This window comes from Chiloscyllium punctatum, chromosome 23 (genome assembly GCF_047496795.1).
Source record: "Chiloscyllium punctatum isolate Juve2018m chromosome 23, sChiPun1.3, whole genome shotgun sequence".
Taxonomy (NCBI): domain Eukaryota; kingdom Metazoa; phylum Chordata; class Chondrichthyes; order Orectolobiformes; family Hemiscylliidae; genus Chiloscyllium; species Chiloscyllium punctatum.
This window is the reverse complement of record NC_092761.1, coordinates 19,708,109-19,730,267: the sequence shown is the minus strand read 5'-3', so window position 1 is coordinate 19,730,267 and position 22,159 is coordinate 19,708,109. Positions and strand designations below refer to the sequence as shown.

The 22,159-nt window shown below is 37.5% G+C and overlaps 1 long non-coding RNA gene across 3 annotated transcripts in view; it reads right to left on the bottom strand.

Moving 5' to 3' along the window:
- Positions 1–628: 628 nt before the first annotated feature.
- The window catches only part of LOC140494033 (uncharacterized), a 40,821-nt gene continuing 19,290 nt past the window's right edge, over positions 629–22,159 (bottom strand). For 2 of the 3 annotated variants that reach the window (XR_011963863.1, XR_011963865.1), the window contains 3 exons: positions 21,052–21,622; positions 7,368–7,499; positions 629–1,453 (listed from right to left, as the gene is read on the bottom strand). This is a non-coding gene — a long non-coding RNA (uncharacterized lncRNA). The remainder of the gene's footprint in view (positions 1,454–7,367; positions 7,500–21,051; positions 21,623–22,159) is intronic. The other variant, XR_011963864.1, reaches the window with a different exon arrangement.

Sequence of the window (22,159 nt, the reverse complement as noted above, 5' to 3'; positions counted from 1 at the left end):
TAACACCCAATTATCAATCTATTCCTAATTCATCTAAATATCTCAATTTTCTTGAAGTCAATGTTTACACAAAACAGTGCACATAAAGCGACACAAAGATATTCATCATCAGCTAATTACTGTTCAGTGGAATAACCTGAGTATCTTATTGTTCCTGAGACTAATGACAACAGTAACCATTTGTTTACTCGTCCATGCAGTAAGTGCATTTGATATCTTATATTTCAGTTCAGTTGTTAATGACAATTTATGTTGTTTAAACCAATAATTCTAATTTATCATGGATATTGACTATAATACAATAACACTGGAAACATTTTTTAAAAATATTCTAACAATCTTTAAGCTCCTCTTCTGTTGTGTGTGTGCAAAAGATAATTCAAATTATAACCATTTTTGTCGCAAATTCAACAAATGCTACATTTTGAATTTATGAACTTCTTACAGTTTTGCAAAAAGGTTAGTCTTCGCTGTATGTCATATTAAAAGACTGCTTTTTCCAAACAAGCATGCTACAAAATGATTATTGCTTTCATTGCATTGTAAGAATAGAAGTGTTGAATTTTTGTTGTTTCAATTCCAACATTATTTATCATTGTACAATAATGACACAATTATTACAATCGCTTCATATACCACCTAGCAGTGACTTCATTGTTTGTTTATTTTCATGCTCATTTTTATGATCTATTAATTCTCTTCCTAATTCTGACACTTTGATTATAATATTAATCAATGTACCATCTCCAGAAGGAATCCAGTGGAAAGAAATTCACAATTTGTATATTGCATATATTTTTGAGTTCAGAAAAGAATTTTGTTCAATAATCACTGAATGTCTCATTTTTTCTTTAATACGTAAGGCTAGCTACTATGTTTTATTCATTAGTTCACTGATCTTAATAAATATTCAATCGACATCACAGTAAAGTGCTTTTGAAATATTGAATCATGTTAGTTCTTCATATGTATTGCAGTGTACAATCTCTCATTCATTGTAACAATCAATATTTATTTTACCTGTTGTCAATATATTTCAATTCAATGCTAACACTTAAGACTTAAGCATTTTTCATGCAACAAAATCCAATGAAAAAGCATCAGCATCTCTTTATTGTTTCATTAAACAATGACAATAAATTTTGAATTTTTGAAAGTTGAACATTTTTAGAAAGAAGGAATGTTGTCTTCAGTTGAATGTTCGCATTGAATGACTTCTTCACAGTGTCTGCTGTTTATTCTCTTCTTCGGGTTCCCAAGAAAAGAAATTAACTAGTTCTGCTGGTTCTAAATTCCTGAAAAATATTTGAGGATGTTGCGGTCTTAAAGGTAAAAAGCTAAGTGATCGTAAGTGATTAGGTTTTCGTTCGAAAGAGCTTGATTCAAACATTTCGGACATTCACATTTTTATTCTGCTGTGTTACAAGGGTGGAAAACAAGTCGCTTTCTTCATCTGTAAAGTAAACATATGCCACATCCAATTATTCATTAGTCAGCTAATTACATACATTTGTTATTAAAAATTGCAATTCATCTAAATATTGGAATGACTTTTGATCAAATTAAATTTCTAATTATTTTTCATTCGTGAATTGTTGGCGTTTTTTTGTTTTCCATTCATCTGTGCGTATTGAATGTAAATTTTACGTGCTTTGACAATAGCGGAGGGTGTTTATTTGAAATTTGTCTTTGCATACCTCTCACTGATTTTACTTATTGCATATAGTTGCACAGTGGCTCAGTCATTAACACTGCTGCCTCACAGTGCCAGGGATCTCGGTTTGATCCCATCCTCGGGTACTTTGTGTACTTTGCCCATTCTCTCCAAGTCTATGTGACTTTGCTGTGGTTTCCTCCCATAATCCAAAGACATGCAGGTTAGGTGAGCTGGCCATGCTAAATTGCACATTGTGTTCAGGGATGTGTATGTTAGTCAGCAGTAAATGTCGAGGAATATGGTTGGGAAAGTGTTTGGATGGGTTGCTCTTTGGAGGGTCATTTTTTTCAACGAAATGACCTGTTACCACACTGTGCTAACAGGGATACTACAATAGTTTAATTGCATTTCTCTCAGCAATTCTAACTTTTTCAAAGTTGACTTTAGTTAATACCTTTAACACTTGATTATCAGTGTTCCTAAATCTTGTAAAATATCTCAATATTTTTTAAATCATTGCTCACACAAAACACTAAACATGAGGCCACACAAAGGTCTTCATGACCATCTAATTACTGTTCAGTGGAATAATCAGAATAACTATCTGATTGTTCCGGAGATCAATCCCCACTGCCACAGTAAGGATCTGGTTATCATTCCCTCCAATAAATGCAGAAGTTGCCCTCTGGTATTTCAGTTCAGTAATTACACACGATACTGGTTGTTCAAAGCAATGGTTATTCTTTATTATGAATGGCAAAGGATTCTAACGGAAGAGGTGTTCATATGTCCTAATGTGTTGCATGATCACAAACAATTTTCAGTCCAAATATTGCACAAAAAAGTGTAAATTTGGTTTTGTTCAACTGCCGAGGCTAACATTTTCAGTTCATGTCCATTACAAATATTTGGAGAAAGTGAGGAAAGCAGATGCTGAAGATCAGAGTCAAGAATGTGGTGCTGGAATAGCACAGATTGTCAGGCAGCATCTGAGAAGCAGGAGAAACCATTTTTCAGGAATAAGCCTTCATCGGGAATCTCTGGCTCCATGGATGCTGCCTGGTCTGCTGTGCTTTTCCACCACCACACTTTCGACATAAAAAATATTTGCTTATTTGGAGCAAATACTATCTGTTTCCTCAGTAATTTAAATTTATTGTGCTTTCTATTCACTCAAGTTCTCGTTTTAATAGCTCCTCGTTTTCTTCTTAATCTGATACAAATCTCAAAACTCCGGGCACAATAAAAGTGATATGAATTATAAAATTATTATCTGGACAAGAGAACCAATGAACAGCTACATAGACTTCTTGAACAACAAAGATATTAGAATGAAAAAGCAATGCCTTCCAAAAAAAATCTCTGTATGTCTGTAACCTTTGTCAATTCCATAATCCTGCAATTAGCTTATAATTGTCAGTTGATCTCTCTTAATGACTATCTAATCAATGTCATTGTAAACCACTGATAAAATTGAAACATTTTATTTGTTAAAATGCAAAGATTCAATCTCAATTCATTATTACAACAATAAGTGAACCATATTTTATCTGTCCGCTAAGGTCAAGTGACCTGTGGCCCATAATTTAACATTCTAAATATTCTTACAGCTGGGGAAAGCAGAGCTAAAAAAGGTCAAACTAAAGGAAACAGTAGACAAAGTAACCAGCTCCAGAAAACAGTGGAAGCCCGGTCAAAGAGCTCACAAAGGTTCGGGAGATCCTGTTACAACCAGCCCAAGAGCTGTGTTTTGGAGAGGTTGAAGCAGACTTCCTGGCACCTTGACTTCCAGCCAGTGCCTGAGCATTAGACACCTCACTTGAGAATGACGACAAGTGAAGGGTGTTTGCACGAAACACATTGAATGCTTAGAATCCAGAATTTTGGTAAAATGTTGTGAAACATTTCCCAGATCATGGAAATCAGCTCAACATTATTGAAATCAAAATACTTGTAATGGTCTTCAAGACCACCTAATTACTGTTCGGTGAAAAACACTTTGTACGTGCCTTATTGTGCTCAGGATGAATAATCATAGCAAACATCACAGTCTCACCAGATCCAAACATATGTAGGAGACACCTTATTGTAATTTACACACTACATCTTTCCCAGACCCATGATAACACGTTATGACCGAGGATACTACGTGTAACATGTATCGAGATGAAGCAAGTCCTGAATATAGGATTTTTTTTCTGATAGATTTCCAATCCAAAAATTATGATAAAAATGATATTGTGGTTCATTACATTGTCAACAGATCCCCATTAAACGTATTTATCCGTTTATTCAGAGACAATATTGAAACAAATACGTTGATAAATGCTGTTGACTGTATGCTTCTGTGAAAATAAATCTTCCTTATTGACTTATTTTCATTATAATTCTGACTCAAATGTCTAAATATTGATGATATGAAAAATTTCATGAATTAAATACAATGCAGAATTTGTTCTTGTTATATATTATATTTCTCCAGAAGAAAAGTAGAGAAACCAAGTATAGAAATCTTGAAGATCTGACAATTTTGAATGACAAACCATTTCTGATCAACGTTCACTGAATGTCTAATGTCTTTCCATGTCATCATGCCAGAATTTGCATTCTCAGCTGACAGATGAAGAAATATCTAGTCAACATCAGAGCAAATCCATTTGGAAATATTGAATCATTTACTTTGCCAAAGTTCTAAAATTAATTATCAATTCATTGTCAGTCCAAAAATCACACAGTAATTCAGTTTAGGTTTTATAACAAACATCGTCAAATTCACATTTTAATTTAATCCATTATTTCTTAATGTCAATATTAAAAGAAGAATAATAGTTCTCTTATTTCAGGATAACACAAACACAAACTAATTAATGATTTCCTATCCAACACTCACAGATAATATCTGTTCCCTTCTCATTTGAACATTCGTAGAAATCATTGGATTAATATTCATCCTTACATATTAAGAGATGTCTGATTATTTTACACACCAATAAATGCTGTTCATTTTTACACATGACGGGCAGCTATATGAGATTTCTAATCATTTTTAAGTTTGCTATAAAATGTTTTTAAGATTAATTGTTGCTTATATCTAATATTTAAGAATTGATCAAATCCAGTGTACCTAGCTTTAAGTGTGAAATTAAGGCTCAGTAACATAAACATATTGCATTGTACAGAAACCAATGGTAGCGAATGGTGATTTTTATTTCAATACTTGAATCTTAGTTGATTTGCTGTTCTGGGCATGGTCTGCCCCCACCTGGAATAGAATGGTCCATATTGGCTCATACAAAATGCCTGACATCTAAAAACAGGCAGCCTACCTTAGAACTAAAATACAAGGTGTCAGGGGGTGATAAACTAGACTAACATTCTGTTCCAGCCTTAAATTAAAAGAAGGCACACTACCAATGGACCTACTCCAATGCCAGGACTACAGCATTCCTGACATTTCTTGATAAGAGCATGCCGACATACAGACAAATGACCAATCCTGATCTTCATAAATGAAAGTATAATTGTCCCAGTAAATGAATAAATAACAGCTGCAGGGTGCAGCCCAGTTAACTCACTAAGCAGCTATCATGACAACAGAAGAGTTCATTTGTCAGATATAGTTATTATTTTACAGTAACTCAGAATATTAAACAAAGGCTCTAATTACAGATTCTTGAGTATAATAGGGGAAATTTGCAACATAAGTTTGATATATGTAACCAATGCCTCCTAAAAACATTATAGAAAAGCATTTAGACAGAGATTTGAAGTTCGCTAGTTTTAGGAATTAACTTCACGGTATGATGCTGACTGCTCATTAATTATAAAGTCCTGACAGAAAGAGTAGCTGTATAATTTTACACAATATAACAAACTTTATAACACAAGTCATATTACTAATCTTATAGCAAGTAAGCTAAAATTAACTGTCTTTTCTATTTCTTTGTACATCTATAATTAAGACAGTGAACGATATGAGGAGTAATTGGCTTTGATAAAATAAAATATAATGAATAGCAGAACTCAAAATGTCCCAGCTGATAAGGTATCCTGAGGGGCGCGAGGGAGTTCAGGAATAACTTTGGAATCTAAGTCAATAAGATGCATGGAAAGATCCCAATAGGAATCTGGGGATGTCCATTAGAATGCCCATCTGCGATTATGTGTTTCAATTGGGTGGCTGGATGAGGAGGGAAGGGCTGTAATCACGTTGCACGTGGCCATTGTGATGCATAAAGTCCATAAAAATGCTGCTTTTTACTGTACATGTTACAGTGTGTTATGGATCTCCCTTCCGAGATTGGCCTCGGGGGACGATCCCTTCATTAACTGGTTGCTGCATGAGTAAACATCTTCCACATGTCTGAGCTCAGATTGCCTTCTGAGTCTTCATTCCCTGCCAGTGAAAACAATTCTACAGCTATGATGACATTTCAATTCAACACATACATTTATTGTGTGTGAAATGATTACATTCAGAGCAATATAATTTTCATGATAAAATTGCTTTTCATTTACTTTTTTTGGTGTACAAGAAAACATTTCGATTATATCCATTTGTTCTTTCATTCAACCAACACTAAGTTTTAAATTATTGTAAAGACTACAATGGGGGAAACGGGAACGAGTCTTCAGCTCAAATGTCATTTGATATGACTGTTTCCTTTTTTCAAACAAATTGCCCTACAAAATTATTTTTATTTTCATTTCATTATAAGAAAAAAATTGCTTGGAAATGTTGACAATTCTACTTTTCCTCCCATATTAGATGTCAGTGAACAATAATCACACAATTATGAGAACTCCTTTCCGTATCAAATGTCAGTGACCCTGTGTTTTGTTCACAATAATAGTCACTTTCATGGCCTAATTCTTTTCCTCCTAATTCTGAAATAAATATCGGAACATTTATTGTGGTAAAAATTACATCAACAAAATTGTCATGACTCTTCAAGAAAACTATTGGAACCATATAAATCTTGCATTGCCTGCATTTTTAATCAAAATCATTTTTTTCAATTGCTGCTGAATGATTTTTTCACATCATAAAGCTAAGTTTTATGCTTTAATTTTCAGTTTCTTAATCTTAACGAATATCCAATCAACATCAGAGCAAAGTGTTTTCAAAATATTAAGTCAATTTATCTATCAGGATTCTAAAAGCAATTATCAATTACAATAATTGCACAGCAATTTAACATAGACTTGGTAAAAATGCAGTGTTTTTTTGAAAATTTAATTCATTATTTCTTATTGTCAATGCTACTATATTAATACCTATTTGTTCAGGCCCATGCACATACCAAACGACCAATAATATCCCTTGCAAAATTCTTGGTATATGTCTGATTTTTGCTCTGGTAACAATTATCTCAGCCTTTGAAATTCAGAGAGCTCCAATTCCTTTTCCCTGAGATATTACTCTTCTTTTGTACATATTACTCAGTCTAATATCAAGATGAGATATCTCATTATTCTCAAATTCAAGAATATATATTTTTAAAATCCGTTTGTTGCTAATATATCTTATATCTAATAATTGTGCAATCTAGTAAGGGCTACAAATGTGGAATTATGCTTCTGTACAATAAATACTGCAAGGACATTACAATGTACAATCTCTCAATCATTGTGAATGTTGTATTTATTTTAAACTTGGAAACATTTTTGAATTGATATGATTATAATTTACTTTGATTCTGACACTTACTGTATATCCAATCACAATATCAGTAGATTATTTGGAGGTATCATCGTCCATTCCAATAATCACAGTATCTGCTATATACTTTCTTCTAGTCACTCATTGCAAAATGTATCTAATTCCACTCAATCAATATTCCTGAGAAAATATTTGAGAATGTTGCAGTCATAAAGCTGAAATATACATTCATGATAGTCATTAATTTTCTCTTGTTCTGTAGATCTTAGTTAAAACAACACAGAATTTTATGCTCCACTGCTATAAATATGAGAAAAGATCAATTACTTCTCAGTAAAATAAACAAATGTCACTTGCTATTATTTATCAATTTTTGGTTATTGGTCAGTTTATGAATTGTGTGAGATTTGTTTTTAGCTCTCCAGTCATCTATTTATATTGAATGTGACATTGAAATGGTGTGAAAATGTCAGGGTGTGTCATTTGAAAGTTAAATTTGCATATCTCTCACTTATCCCATTGATTGCATGATGGTTTAAGAACGTTTCGTTCAGCAATCCTCGTAAATATCAAAAACTGTCTGATTTTAAATCAGATCATTCGCACCCAATTATCACTCTGTTCCTAATTCATGTAAATATCTAAATTTTATCGAACCAATGTTCATACTAAACAATACATATAAAACAACACAAAGACTTTCATCACCATCTGATTATTGTTCAGTAGATTAACCTGAGTAAGTACCTTATTGCTCCTGAAACCATGCAACAAATGCAACTGATATCTTCTATTTCAGTTCTGTAGTTAAAGATGATTTATGTTGCTTAAAACAATGCTTCTACTTTATCACGATATTGACTGTAATACAATCATGCAAACAACAAAAGTTTTGTGATTCTAAAAATCTTTAAGATTACTTATTTCAAATTTGTGTGCAAGAGATATTTCAAATTACAACCGTTTTTGTTGTATAATTCAGCAAACCTAAGTTTTGAATTTGGGAAAGTCTCCATTTTTGCAAAGTGGAAGTAGTTTTCAGTTTATATAACACAGTAAATGACTGTTTTTTTTTCCAAATCACGTGCTTTGCAAAATGATTATTGGTTTCATTTAATTGTAAGAAAATAACTGTTTTGAACATGTTAATTCTTTTTGTCTTTTCTATTCCAACATCACTGTACAAGAATGAACAATTATTATAATTCCTTTATATACCAAATGTCATTGACTGTATCATTTGTTCACTTTCTTGCTCACTTTCATTATCTATGAACTTTCTTCCAAAATCTGACACAAATGTCTGAACTCTGACCATAATATTAATCATCTAAATTAAAATAACATGTCTCTATGATGAAACCATTTGATAGAAATTCATATTTCTTGTGTTACCTTCATTTTTTAGTAAAGAAAGAAAAAAATTTTCTATAATCACTGAATGGCTCATTTTTTCTTCAATTCATAAAGATACTTACTATATTTTATTTCACAATTTACCAATTTGAATAAATATCCAATCAACATAACAGCAAATATTTTGAAATATTGAATCATTTTAATTGCTCATATAGCAACATTATCAAGTCATTGTCATGATAATAATTGTGCAATTATTTAAGAAAGTCTTTTGAACAAGTAAAGCGAGATTCACATTTTAATTTAACCAATTGTTTCTGAGTACCAACACTGCAATATGAAACTTTATTTTCAGGTCAAGTTTCCCACAATGGATCCAAGGACTTCCCATCCTACATTAATTGCGAATGTCTGATGTTTGCTTATTTGAATGATCTCTGTAATCACAGAATTTAAATTCACAGACCTGCAATTACTTTTCATTGCAATAATTCCTGTTTGTTTGCACATATTCCTCAGTCACATAGCAAAACGAGATTTCTCATTATTTCTAAATTCATTGATCAAATTTTATAATTCAGTTGTTGCTCATACCTAATAATTATTCAATCCAGTACGTGCTGTGAACGTGGAATTACGGCTCTTTACATGAATAACTAATGTGGTGTGCAATCTCTCAATCATTGTTAATATTAATTCTAATTTTACCCGCAGAAACATAATGAATTCATTTAAATATATTTCACTTTGATGCGAACATTTACTGTATTTCTAATCATCATAAGATTTAAGTATTTTTCATGACACAAAATCATGTAAAATTCCTGCGTTTTGTTATGTCAAATGAAAAAGAATTAACATTTCTGTATTGTTTCATTAAACAATGAGAATGCATTTTGAATTTTTCGAAGTTGAGCATTTTTGCAAAGAAGGGATGTTGTCTTCAGCTGAATAATCACATTGAATGACTAATTCACAGAATCTGCTGTTTATTCTCTTCGAGTTCCCAAGGAACCAAATTAACTAAATCTGCTGGTTCTAAATTCCTGGAAAGTATTTGATGTTGTTGCAGTCTTAAAGATGAAGAAGTTAATGTGATTTTACTGATTTTTTTTATTGGGAAGAGCTTAATTCAAACATTTCAGGCACATAAATTGCTATTCTGCAGTGTTACAAAGATGAAAAGCAAGTCAATTTCTTCATCAGTGAAGTAAACAAATGTCACTTCCCGTTATTCATTAGTTAGCCCTTTCCCAAATTTGTAATTAAACAATGCAATTCATCTGAATATTGTTGCGCCCTTTGATCATATTAATTTTCTAATTATTGTTCATTCATGATATGTCAGGGATTTCTATTTTTTGTTTTCGATTCACCTATTCATATTGAATGTAAGATTGATACGCTTTGGCAACATCAGAGAGTGTTCATTTGAAATTTGACTTTGCACGTCTCTCACTTATCTCACTTCTTGCATGGGGTTGGGCATTGAGAACAGAGGATCAGTGGTTAGCACTCGTGTCTTACAGTGTTATGCACTTGGGTTTGATTCCATCCTCGGCCACATGTTTGCGTGGAGTTTGCATGTTCTGGTTTTCTCCCACAATCCAAAGATATGCAGGTTAAGTACATTGACCATGCTAAGCTGCACGTTCTATTCAGGGATGTGTAGGTTATGTGCATTAGTCAAGGGTAAATGTCCAGTAATCTGAGAGCAGAATGGTGCTGAGTGGATTACTCTTTGGAACGTCAGTGTAGACTTGTTGGGCCAAATGGCCTGTTTCCACACAGTAGGGATTCCATAAACTTAGAATTGTGTTTTGCTAAACAAAACTGACAATTTTTTTAAATGTTGCATTTAAAACTTATCTTTAACTGTGATGAAGGGCTTTTGCCCGAAACGTTGATTTCGCTGCTCGTTGGATGCTGCCTGAACTGCTGTGCTCTTCCAGCACCACTAATCCAGTATTTAACTATTAATTGTCAATCTTGTAAAATAGCTCCATGTTACTGAAATCAATGTTCACACAAAACACTGCACATAAAGCCACACAAAGATCTTCATGACCATCTAATTACTGTTGTGGAATAATCACAGTAAAATTTTATTGTTTCTGAGATCAATCACCATTATCACATAAAGGATCTGGTTATCATTCCCTCCAATAAATGCAATCGTTGTCCTCTGGCATTTCAGTTCAGTAGTTATACACCACACTGGTTGTTCAAAACATGGTTATACTTTATTATGAATGGCCAAGGGTTCTAATGGCAAGAGATGTTGTTTGATCTGATTTGTTGCATGTTCTCAAACAGGTTTTCACTATAAATATTGCAAAAAAAGTGTTAATTTGGTCTTCTTCAACTGCTGATGTGAACATTTTCAGTTCGTGTTCATTAAACATATTTGGAGAAAGTGAGGAAAGCTGTAGCATTGGAAAAGGGCAGGGACATTCAAAGAGCAGGTGTATCAACCTGTCGGGCATTAGACCATCTTCAGAAAAGATTCCTGATAAAGGGCTCAGGCCCAAAACATCGATTCTGCTTCTCCTCGAATGCTGCCTGACCTGCTGTGCTTTTCCAGCACCACTCTCTTTTGACATTAGAAACATTTGACTGAATGTTCAGAGATAATACTAAAAGTTGCCTCTGTCAATTTAATTTACTGTGCTTTCTATTCACTGAAGATTCCATGTTAATTCTTCCTCTTTTTCTTCTTAAATCTGATGCAAATTTCAAAATACGAACACATTAGAATTCACATGAATTATAAAGTTGATTTCTCGACAAGAAAACCAGTGAAAGGTGATATAGAATTCTTGAAAAGCCTACACATTTGAATGAAAAAGCAATTCCTTCCAAAAATGTTTGCACGTCTGAATCTTTCTTTCAATTCAATAATCCTGCAAATAGTTTATAATTGTAAGTTGATCTCTCTGAATGAGTACCTAATCAATGTCAATGTAACCATCTGAAACATTAACATCAGATTGATAACTGGGTGTTAAAGACATTATTTGAAGTGAACAAATGTTTGGAATTTACTTGAATTCCACCAGAAAACATTCTTGAATCATAATACAAGAAATGAGATATGTGAGAGATGTGCAAACCTTATTTTTAAATGAACGAACTCCAATATTTTCAAAGCATTTCAATCTTACGGTCAAAATGAACTGGTGAATGGAAAAATAAAAACAAGTATCTGACAATTCATAAACTGAACAACAATTACAAATTCACTTTGATCAAAGGACAGAGTAATATTTAGATGAATCACAACATTTAGTTACAAAGTAGGCAATCAGCTGACTGACAAGTAATAGGTGGTAGAGTTTGTTAGTTTACTGAAGAAGGTATCAACTTTATTTCAAATTTATAGCATGAGAGAACAATGTTTAATGTGTTTCAATTGTTTGGACTTGCCCCTTTGCAACAAAAAAAAGATCAATCTAATTACTTAGACATTGTAATCTTGAATTCTGCAACATTTTCAAATATTCTCCAGGAACTTATAAGCGACAGAATTAGATACAGGCATCCCCACTATCTGAAAGTAAAGCGTTATTATGAAACCTTACATAATCTGAAAAGGCGTTAGTGGAAGAAACATTAATTTATATGGGAAACATGTCCCCTTTTTTCGTAAAAGTGAAAATCCTCTTCATATTTCTTTCAGTTACAGAAAACAGGGACAGATGAAAGTCTTTTGTAAAAGCAAGTGGCGAAAGCGAATTTTCCAACACATATTTCTTTGTAAATTGGTATTCTGATAAGTATCAGATTTTGTGATTATTGATCTAATAGATAAAAGCAGATCTATTGTTGGATTGAATAACAATTCAGTCTGTGCTTAGGTACTCTCTAATCAACATTCAGATAGCTCTTGATATATTTCTGTTGAAGGTGTGATTTGAAACCTTCCCTCGGGTCTAGTAAAAGAGACACTACCACAGCTCCATAAGCTCCTTTCATAATGTTCCCACTCAGGACGGCAGGACTGCAATATTGTGTTTCATGTAGTTTCTCAAATGAAAACTAATCAGCCGTTTATTGTTGTAATTTGAATGGGAATTAATTAGGTAGTTTCTGTGTTTAATGGACTGCAAATTAAACAATATTTTACAATAACAATAGAATAAATGAATGATACTCTTAAATAAACAGGAATCTCATGACAATTCTTTGAAATACAAATTGACAAAACTGCGTGATCATTGTACTTTGATTTAAAAATGCATCAGTCATTCAATGTGAATATTCAGCTGAAGACAATGTCCCTTCCTTTCAACAACGTACAACGTCCACAAATTCAAAATGAACAGTCATTGAAAAAGGAAGGAACAAGCAGATGGTAATTCTATTTTCTGTACATAAACGTGAGATGAATTTTAAGTTTTATATGTGTAAAAATGAAACTCTTACTGTGGTTTGAAATACAATATACATTAGCATGAAGTGAAATATCATCAAATCAATTCAACTGTGTTTTCTCAGTTAAAATACAGTTCAATATTCAAATTAATCGAGTGATTGTACACTGCAACATCTTTACATTAATTCAGTGCTGAGGCGTAATTCCACATTTATATCCCTGATAGTGAAGGAAGGTGCCAGGAGTCTGAGAGGGGAGGGGAGGTCCTTAATGAGGACTTTGCTTCAGTATTCACGAGTGAGTGGGACGTTGTTCTTTGTGAGGACAGCGTGAAACAGGCTGATATGGTCGAACAGGTCGTTGTTAAGTCTGAGAATGTGCTGAAAATATTGAAAAGTCATAGGGATAGATAAGTCCCCTGGTCCAGAAAGGATATAACTTAGGTTGTTATGGGAAGGGAGGCAAAAGATTACTGTGTTTTGGCAATGATCTTTGCATCCTCACTGTCCACTGGAGTCATACCAGATGATTGAAGGGTGGCAAACGTTATTCGCTTATTCAAGAAAGGCAATTGAGATAATCCTGGGAATCATCGATGAGTCAGTCTTACATGAGTTGTGGGCAATTATTGGAGAGGATTCTGAGAGACAGGATTTATGATTATTTGGAAAAGTATAGATTGATTAGAGATGGTCAGCATGGCTTTGTGAGTGGTAGGTTATGCCTCACAAGCCTTTTTGAATTATTTGAGGATGTGACAAACACATTGGTGAGGACAGAGTAGTGGATGTGGTGTATATGGATTTTAGCAAGGTGTTTGATAAGGTTCCCCATGGTAGGCTCATTTAGAAAGTAATGAGGCATGGGATACAGGGAAACCTGCCTGGTTAGATAATAAATTTGCTGGCCCATAGAAGACAGGGTGAGATTACAGAGATAGTTTTCAGCTTGGAGCACGGTGACCAATGGTGTTCTGAAGGGATTAGTTCTGGGACCTCTGCTCTTTTTGATTTTTACAAATGACTTGGATGATGAAGTGGAAGGGTGGGTTAGGAGGTTTGCCAATGACACGAAGGTTGGTGGAGTTGTGGATAGTGTGGAGGGCATTTGTTGGTTGCTCGAGGACATTGACAGGATGCAGAGCTGGGCCGACAAGTGGCAGATGGAGTTCAACCAGGGAAAATGTGAAGTTATTCATTTTTGAATTTCAAATTTGAATGCATATTTTCAGATTATGTGCAGGATTCTTGACAATGTGAAGGAACAGTGGGATTGTGGGGTCCACGTCCATAGATCCCTCATACCTGACATCCAAGATGATAGGGTTATTAAAACGGTGCATGGTGTGTTGGCTTTCATTAGCAGGGAGATTGAGTTTAAGAGCCACGAGGTTATGCTGCACCTCTATGGATCCCTGGTGAGACTACTCTTGGAATATTGTGATCGGTTCTGATCACCTAATTACACATTGGATGCGGATGCTTTAGAGAAGGTGTAGATGAGATTTATCAAGATGTTGCCTGGACTGGAAGGCATGTCTTATGAAGAAAGGTTGAGGGAGCTGGGGCTTTGGTCATTGCAGTGAACGAGGATGAGAGTTTACTTGACAGCTTTGTGTAAGATGATGAGAGGCATAGATAGAATGGATAATGAAAGACTTTTCCCCACAAAAAGGCATAATTTTATGGTGAATGGGGGAAGTTGTGGGGAGATGTCAGAGATAGTTTCTTTATAGATCATGGTGGGTACGTGGAATGCACTGCCAGTGGTGGTAGTAGATTCAGATCCATCAGGGACATCTAAGCAATTCTTGGATAGGTACATGAATGATAATAAATGAAGGGCATGTTGGTTAGTTTGATCTTAGAGGAGGATAAAAGGTCGGAACAACATTGTGGCCAAAGGGCCTGTACTGTGCTGTACTGTTCTATATTCTATGGATGGAAATGAACATTTATATATTAGCAACATATAGATTTCAAAATTGTATTAGCATACTTAAGAATAATGATAAATTTCATCTTGCTATTTGACCGTGCTATATGCAAAAATGAACAGGAATTGTTGCAGGGAAAATTAATTAGGTTTTTCTAAATTTATAAGGCTGGGATAACACAGATCATTCAAATGAGCAAAAGTCATATTTTTAACAGTGCGTGTTGCATCAGAAATAATGGATTCTTTTGTAGGTTTGTTGATTGGAAATAAAATGGATTTTTATATTACTGTATAGGTACTAGGGAAGATTGGATTAAATTCAAATATGAACTTCACTGTAGTTGTTAGCAAGATAAACTAAACCATATAATAATTATTGTCATGCAAATTCTTTAATAATTACTGTTAGAATCCTGATAAAAGGATATACTGTACCATTTTTCAAACAGTCAATAAATTAAATTGTGAACCTCAGTTTACTTATTACCCAGACCAATTATTATGCAATTATTGTAATGGTAATGACTTAATAACTAATGCTAAAACCTAAACAGATAAATTGGTTCAATACTTTGTAAGCATGTTGAAATTGATTGGATATTTATTAAGATCGGTAAACTGAGGGATCAAATACAATAGCTCGCTTGATAGAATTGAAGGAAAAAATGAGACAGTGTTTATTTAACAGGATTGTTTTTGTTTAAAAATGCAGTTGATGCAAGAATAATATATTTCCCCCCATTGGTTTTCTTGTAGAGACATGTTCTTTTAAAAAAAATTTGTCATGATTCAATGTTGAGACACTTGTGTCAGAGTCTGCAAAGTGGAGAGTGAGGGAGAAAGGAATTTTTAAAAAGGAGAAATGAAAGGAACTGGCGAGAAGAGGAGCTCCAACTGTAGTGTCTTGCCCTGCTAACAGCTTATTGGGTGAGCTGGAACGCAGACTCATCAAGCAACAAGCTGACACAATCATACGCACAGAATCATAGCATGGAATGACCTAGACACCATCGTCACTATCTCTGTACATCCTGTCCCACCGGCAGGACATGGATGTAACTGAAATGCTGGAACATGCAGGGTACTGGACTAAGATCTGCAGAATGTGATCAATGTGATTTATTTGACACTCCTCCAGAATATTAAACTCCAGTCTAATTTGAAAAGTTACTAGTGTCATCAGACTTTAACTACAAATTTCAGAAAAAAAAATTATCAGAAAGTTACATCACAGTTTGAGGCCACTTGGCCAATCCTGAGATGTGTTGGCTGTAAACTCCCCAGCTTTTTGTACTCAGTATTGAGAGCAACAATTTCAGACTGTACTCTGTCCTCTATGCTTTTATAATCTGTTTTTAACATATTTCTTTGACAGCTGCACACCTTGTTTCCTTGTTTCTTTCCCAGTCCTAATTCTAACCCCCGTGACCTTGGGGATCGACCATTTCTGCTATTTAATCTCTCCTGCCTTTGGTCGTGTGACAGACTGTCTTTATGTCCTTGTCTCATCTCCACCTTGCTCACAACCTGTTACATTTCTGATGGTTCCCAGACCTCTGTAACTATCACTGCGCCCCCTGGGTCAATGGCATGAGTTTTGAATTCTCTTCCTCCTGAGATAATCAGAAATCTTTCCGGTTGCAGTTTCCCCTTGATTTTATTTTGAAAAGCAGAGCATTTGTGTCAGAGTCAAGTATTTGTGAACCTTCATCCACAATTCCGAGCATTTGGATGTAATTTGTGACCCTCCCACAGATGTGTAACGTTGCTGGATTGGCCATGCTAACATGGCTGCAGTGTGCAATTTATGTGGGTTGGGCTTGCCATGGTTAATGTGGGGTTATAGGGGTAGGGTGGGTGAGCAGGTCATTGCAGACACGATGGGCTGAATAGACTCTTTCTGCACCCACTAGATTCTGTGATTCCAACTAGTTGCGAGTGTTGTCCAATTTTCCTCATGCCAGGTTCATTCAACTCACACATATGATTCTGTGGGTGCTCACTCACTCCTTCCCTTCAGTTTTACATCAATTTCACACTGTATGAGAGGGTAGGAATGGATTTGTAAATATAAATGCTCCAACTGAAACCCCTCACAGGTCAGGAACTGTTTCTGCTCCTTTCATCACTCACAAGGAACAGGAAAATAAAGGTTCAGTCACAAATCTTACAGGAACAAAGCGGTTATAATCACCAGGAAATGCTGATAAGCTCAAAACGCTTTTCTCAAGAAAAGAAGAGGCTCAGAGACAGCCTGGTACAAGTAGAAAGCTTTGTGCCTGTGTTTTCAGAGATTTGTGGTTGAAATCATTGGGTTGGAAGCATGTTTCATTGCCTCAGATCATCAAAGGTGCTGTCTAAATGTGCATCTTTCTTTCTATCTATCTGAGTTAACAACCAGATGGACAGGTCAATGTCTGTGTGTCTTACCAAATCCCTGATTGAATGTCTTCCCCCACAAACTCAGGTGTCTCACCACTCACTAGGTCATGGAGAAACTCTGCCGTTACAATGAGAACTGTCTTTGCTGTCGCCTCTCCTCGTGTTTCCGCCTAATCCCCACATCCCTTCATTAAATCCCAGCTGCCTCTGGTCCACCACATGGGCACGTTGAAGAGTATGACAGGAGATTGGATTGAAACCGAGTGTTCATTCGCCAGAATGAAAGAGGAAGAAGGAAATAAACAGTGATTGTGGATCCCAGGGGATACAGACTCCAGGGATTAGTCCTTGTGGGCATTCCTGCAGTAATACAAGACAGCATTCCATGATGAGTGTTAAACCCGGGTGGCAGGAGAGGGAGCCACTGAACATTACCAGGTTTAGTTCAAACACAGGAGGTTTGTTCAGTCAGTAACAGTGTGTTCGACATGGAGGTGAAGTGAGCAGTGAGGGGAAATGTTACCACAAGCTGCCGATGGATAACTTTCATTGGAACAGGAGGAAGCCATTCAGCCCCTCAACTCTGCTCTGCCATTCATGATGATCATAGCTGATGTGTGACCTAACGTACAACTTTCAAACCCCTCTAATTTCATCAATGAACTCCTCTGCAACAGACAAGATGAGTATTGGAAAACTAAACATCTGCAAATGCTGAGACATCAGAAACAAAATCAGAAATTTCTGGAAAGATTCAGTAGGTCTGGCAGCATCTGCGGAGAGTGAACCATTCGTGTCCAGTGATCAGTCAGGTGACCAGCTGTAGCTGACCATTCTGCTGTTTCTGTAATACTGGAATAGGTTCTGGTGCGAGGGGAATGAGATTGTCAATAATAACTGACAAAACAGGAGGACGTACTCAATCAGAATTAGGAATTCACTTACCCCTCCCCCCACCCCCACTGGGACAGTCACCGACACAGTCACACTGCGGAGAGGCCGTTCACCTGCCCCACGTATGGGAAGGGATTTACACGATCTTACAATCTGCTGAGGCACCAGAGATGGCACAGTGGATTTAGACCCTTCACCTGCTCCATCTGTGAGAAAGGATTCATTCAAATCTCTCACCTGTGGAGACATTAGTGCATTCCCATCGGGGAGAGGCCATTCACCTGCTCTGTGTGTGGGAAAGCATTCACTCAGTCCTCTGACCTGCTGAAACACCAGCGAGCTCACTCTGGGGAAAGGTCATTCACTTGTTCCCAGTGTGGGGGGAGATTCACTCAAATGCAGCACCTGTGGAATCCCCAGTGAGCCCACACACAGGGGGAGAGGGGCCATTCAGATGGTCAGTGTGGGAGAGAGGATTCAGTGATTCATCCTGACCCCCTGAGACCCCAGTGAGCCCACACACAGGGGGAGAGGGCATTCAGATGGTCAGTGTGGGAGAGGGGATTCGGTGATTCATCCTGACCCCCTGAGACCCCAGTGAGCCCACACACGGGGGAGAGGACATTCAGATGGTCAGTGTGGGAGAGAGGATTCAGTGATTCATCCTGACCCCCTGAGACCCCAGTGAGCCCACACAGGGGGGGGAGGGGGGATTCAGATGGTCAGTGTGGGAGAGGGGATTCAGTGATTCATCCTGACCCCCTGAGACCCCAGTGAGCCCACACAGGGGGAGAGGCCATACAGGTGGTCAGTGTGGGAGAAGGGATTCAGTGATTCATCCTGCCCCACTGAGACCCCAGTGAGCCCACACACGGGGGAGAGGACATTCAGATGGTCAGTGTGGGAGAGAGGATTCAGTGATTCATCCCTCCCCCTGAGACCCCAGTGAGCCCACACACGGGGAGAGGACATTCAGATGGTCAGTGTGGGAGAGGGGATTCAGTGATTCATCCTGACCCCCTGAGACCCCAGTGAGCCCATACAGGGGGAGAGGACATTCAGATGGTCAGTGTGTGAGAGGGGATTCAGTGATTCATCCTGACCCCCTGAGACCCCAGTGAGCCCACACAGGGGGAGAGGACATTCAGATGGTCAGTGTGGGAGAGGGGATTCAGTGATTCATCCTGCCCCACTGAGACCCCAGGAGGTTCACACTGGGTAGGAGCTGTTCACCCCTCGGTGAGACTCGGGATTTGCTGCATCTTCAACACGATTGAGAGCCCAGTGAGTGCTCACAGGGAAGTGGTCATCCCCCCTGCTCCATGTGGACTGCAGGACTCTGATTCTGATGTTACTGCCCATCAGAGTCAGGAGTGGACCTTGTACATGATGACACTGTTGGAGTATTGATGTTGTTGTTGTTAACCACATTAACTCGGCTGGGGGTGACTGAACTTATATTGCCACTTTCTGAACCTCAGGATGTCTCTCTGGGCAGTAAGTCTCCACAAACAGTAATGTGACAATGAGCAGGGATCATTAGTTTTGATTTAAATTGTGACTGTAGCACGGCTGCTTCACAGCATCAGTTACAAGGTTGGAGTCCAGCCTTGGTCAACGGCCTGTGTAGAGTTCTCACATTCTCCCCAGGATAGTGTGGGTCCCCTCCAGATGCTCTGGTTTCCTCCCACAGCCCAGAGATGTGCAGGTCAGGTGGATCAGTCGTGCTAACTTGTCCACAGTATCCAGGATTGTGCAGACTAGGTGGATCAGCCATGGGAAATGCAGGGTTACAGTGATAGAGTGCTCTGGGCGTGATGTTCTTCGGATGGTCGGTGGAGTTTGAAGGGCCAATGCTCTCCTTCCACACTGTAGGGATTTTATTCTATGATTGAGGATAAAGGCTACACAGCAGGGTGTTCTAGGAGAAGGAGCATGTGGTGTGCATCAATGCTCTTGATGACTTTAGATAGAGGTGGGCACCGTAGGGGATATAAGTGCTTTATCTCCACCGCTGCCCCCTCCCCACAACTCGACTTTGATTTAGTCCCTTCTCATTCTGTCACTTGTAATGGTTTGCTTGGTCTGTAATGGCTTTGTTTTGAAATATTCTATTGGTTACACAAATGGTTTACTGCTGTGATGATATGTCTAGATTAGAGTGGTGCTGGAAAAGCACAGCAGGTCAGGCAGGATCCGAGGAGCTGGAAATCAATGTTTTGGCAAAAGCCCTTTTCCAGCACCCCTCTAATCTAGGCTCTGGTTTCCAGCAACTGCAGTCCTCACTTTTGCACTGCTGGTGATTATACGTTAACCAAAAGCAAAATGGCATAATGATGATCTTGATGGTGGAAAGGTTGCTGTGATAACATTTCTGGGTCAGAGAAATGGGGAAAAAGAACACTTCACAGCTCACAGAACGAGAACTGAAAAACTGTTAAATCAAATCAAAGGTTCAAACAGGGAGGGAACATTTCCCTGGAGTTTGAGTAACTGGAAAGTGATGGTGTCTGGGAATTTGTTTGACAGGATTTTGTTTTACAGGAGGTTGAAAGCTTTAAAACTGTTATATTCAGACAGTTTACGTTATTTTCTTTAATTTTATTTGCTGTGCAACAAGCTCTTACAACATTTTAAAACCAAAATTTAGAAACCTTGTGTTAAAGATAAATGTTAAATAAAATCCATCAAACCATCCCTCACTGAAAACTGTTGTGGAGGTGCAATCTCCTGGAGAATCCCTGCCCCCTTCTTCCTACCCGGGCTCCATGACTATATACATACCTGGGAGATAGCAGCAGGATGCCATTCAGCCTTTCAATCCTGCTCCGCCATTCATTGGGAAACAGCTGACCATCCAGCTCAATCTCCTGTTCCTGCTGTGTTCCAATCCCCTTTCATGACTTTACCTTGAAGAACTATGTCGAAGTCCTCCTTTGGCTTCACTGCCTTTTGTTCCAGTGAAGTTGCTGTGTTACTGTGTGGGTGTAGGCAGGGGTAATGTGATGGTGCTGCCTCCTGGAGGATGCACTCAGTGTCCCTCATCATCCTGCAGTAACATCGACTGGGTTTCCGCAACTGGAGGTAGAAACCGTTTCCAGGATATGGGCATCACTGGCTCAGCCAGCATTTATTCCCCATCTCTAGTTACCCTTGAGAAGATGATAGTGAGCTGCTGTCTTGAACCATTCACAGTCCATTTGGCGCAGAGAGACCGACAATGCTGGGAGGGAGAGTGTTGCAGGATTTTGGCCGAGTGATTCTCCATCTTTGGTTCTTCAAATGTTGTTTAATTTAATCACGATCTGCACGTGATTTTGAGATTTCAGTCTGCAAATCTTCACTATCTAGCACCCTGTATAAAGGAATATGTACAGATTAGAAATTCAGAACAGACAATTCTAGTTTCTCTGGAATACCCTTTTCCCCTTTCTTCCCCCAAAGCTGTAACCCTCCAGCCCACTTACTCTCTCCCACCATTCTAACTCTGCTACCTCTAATGTACACCCTCTACATTCTCATGGTGTTACTGATAAACTATTCCATGCCACCACTTCCGGTCCCTGGTTAGACTTTGCACCCTTTCTGGGTTCACTTCTTTTCCCTTCAGTTGCTGCAAGGCAATAATGTAACAGCAGAATGAAACAAAAGGAAACAGAAAGGGAGGTGGCAGATCCTGGACAGAAGAGGAACCTTCAGTCTGGGAGAATGGGTCAGATTCTTCTTTGTTTCCCATTGGTCAATTCCCAGTGTTATGACAAGTTGCGAATGGAACTTGGTCCCATCTGAGCGTAGTGTCACTTTGACCCCCCCCAACTTATCAATACTATAGACAGATGTGTCCCTTCTCCTGCCAATCACAGTGTGAAATACTTTCCGCTAGTTAACTCAA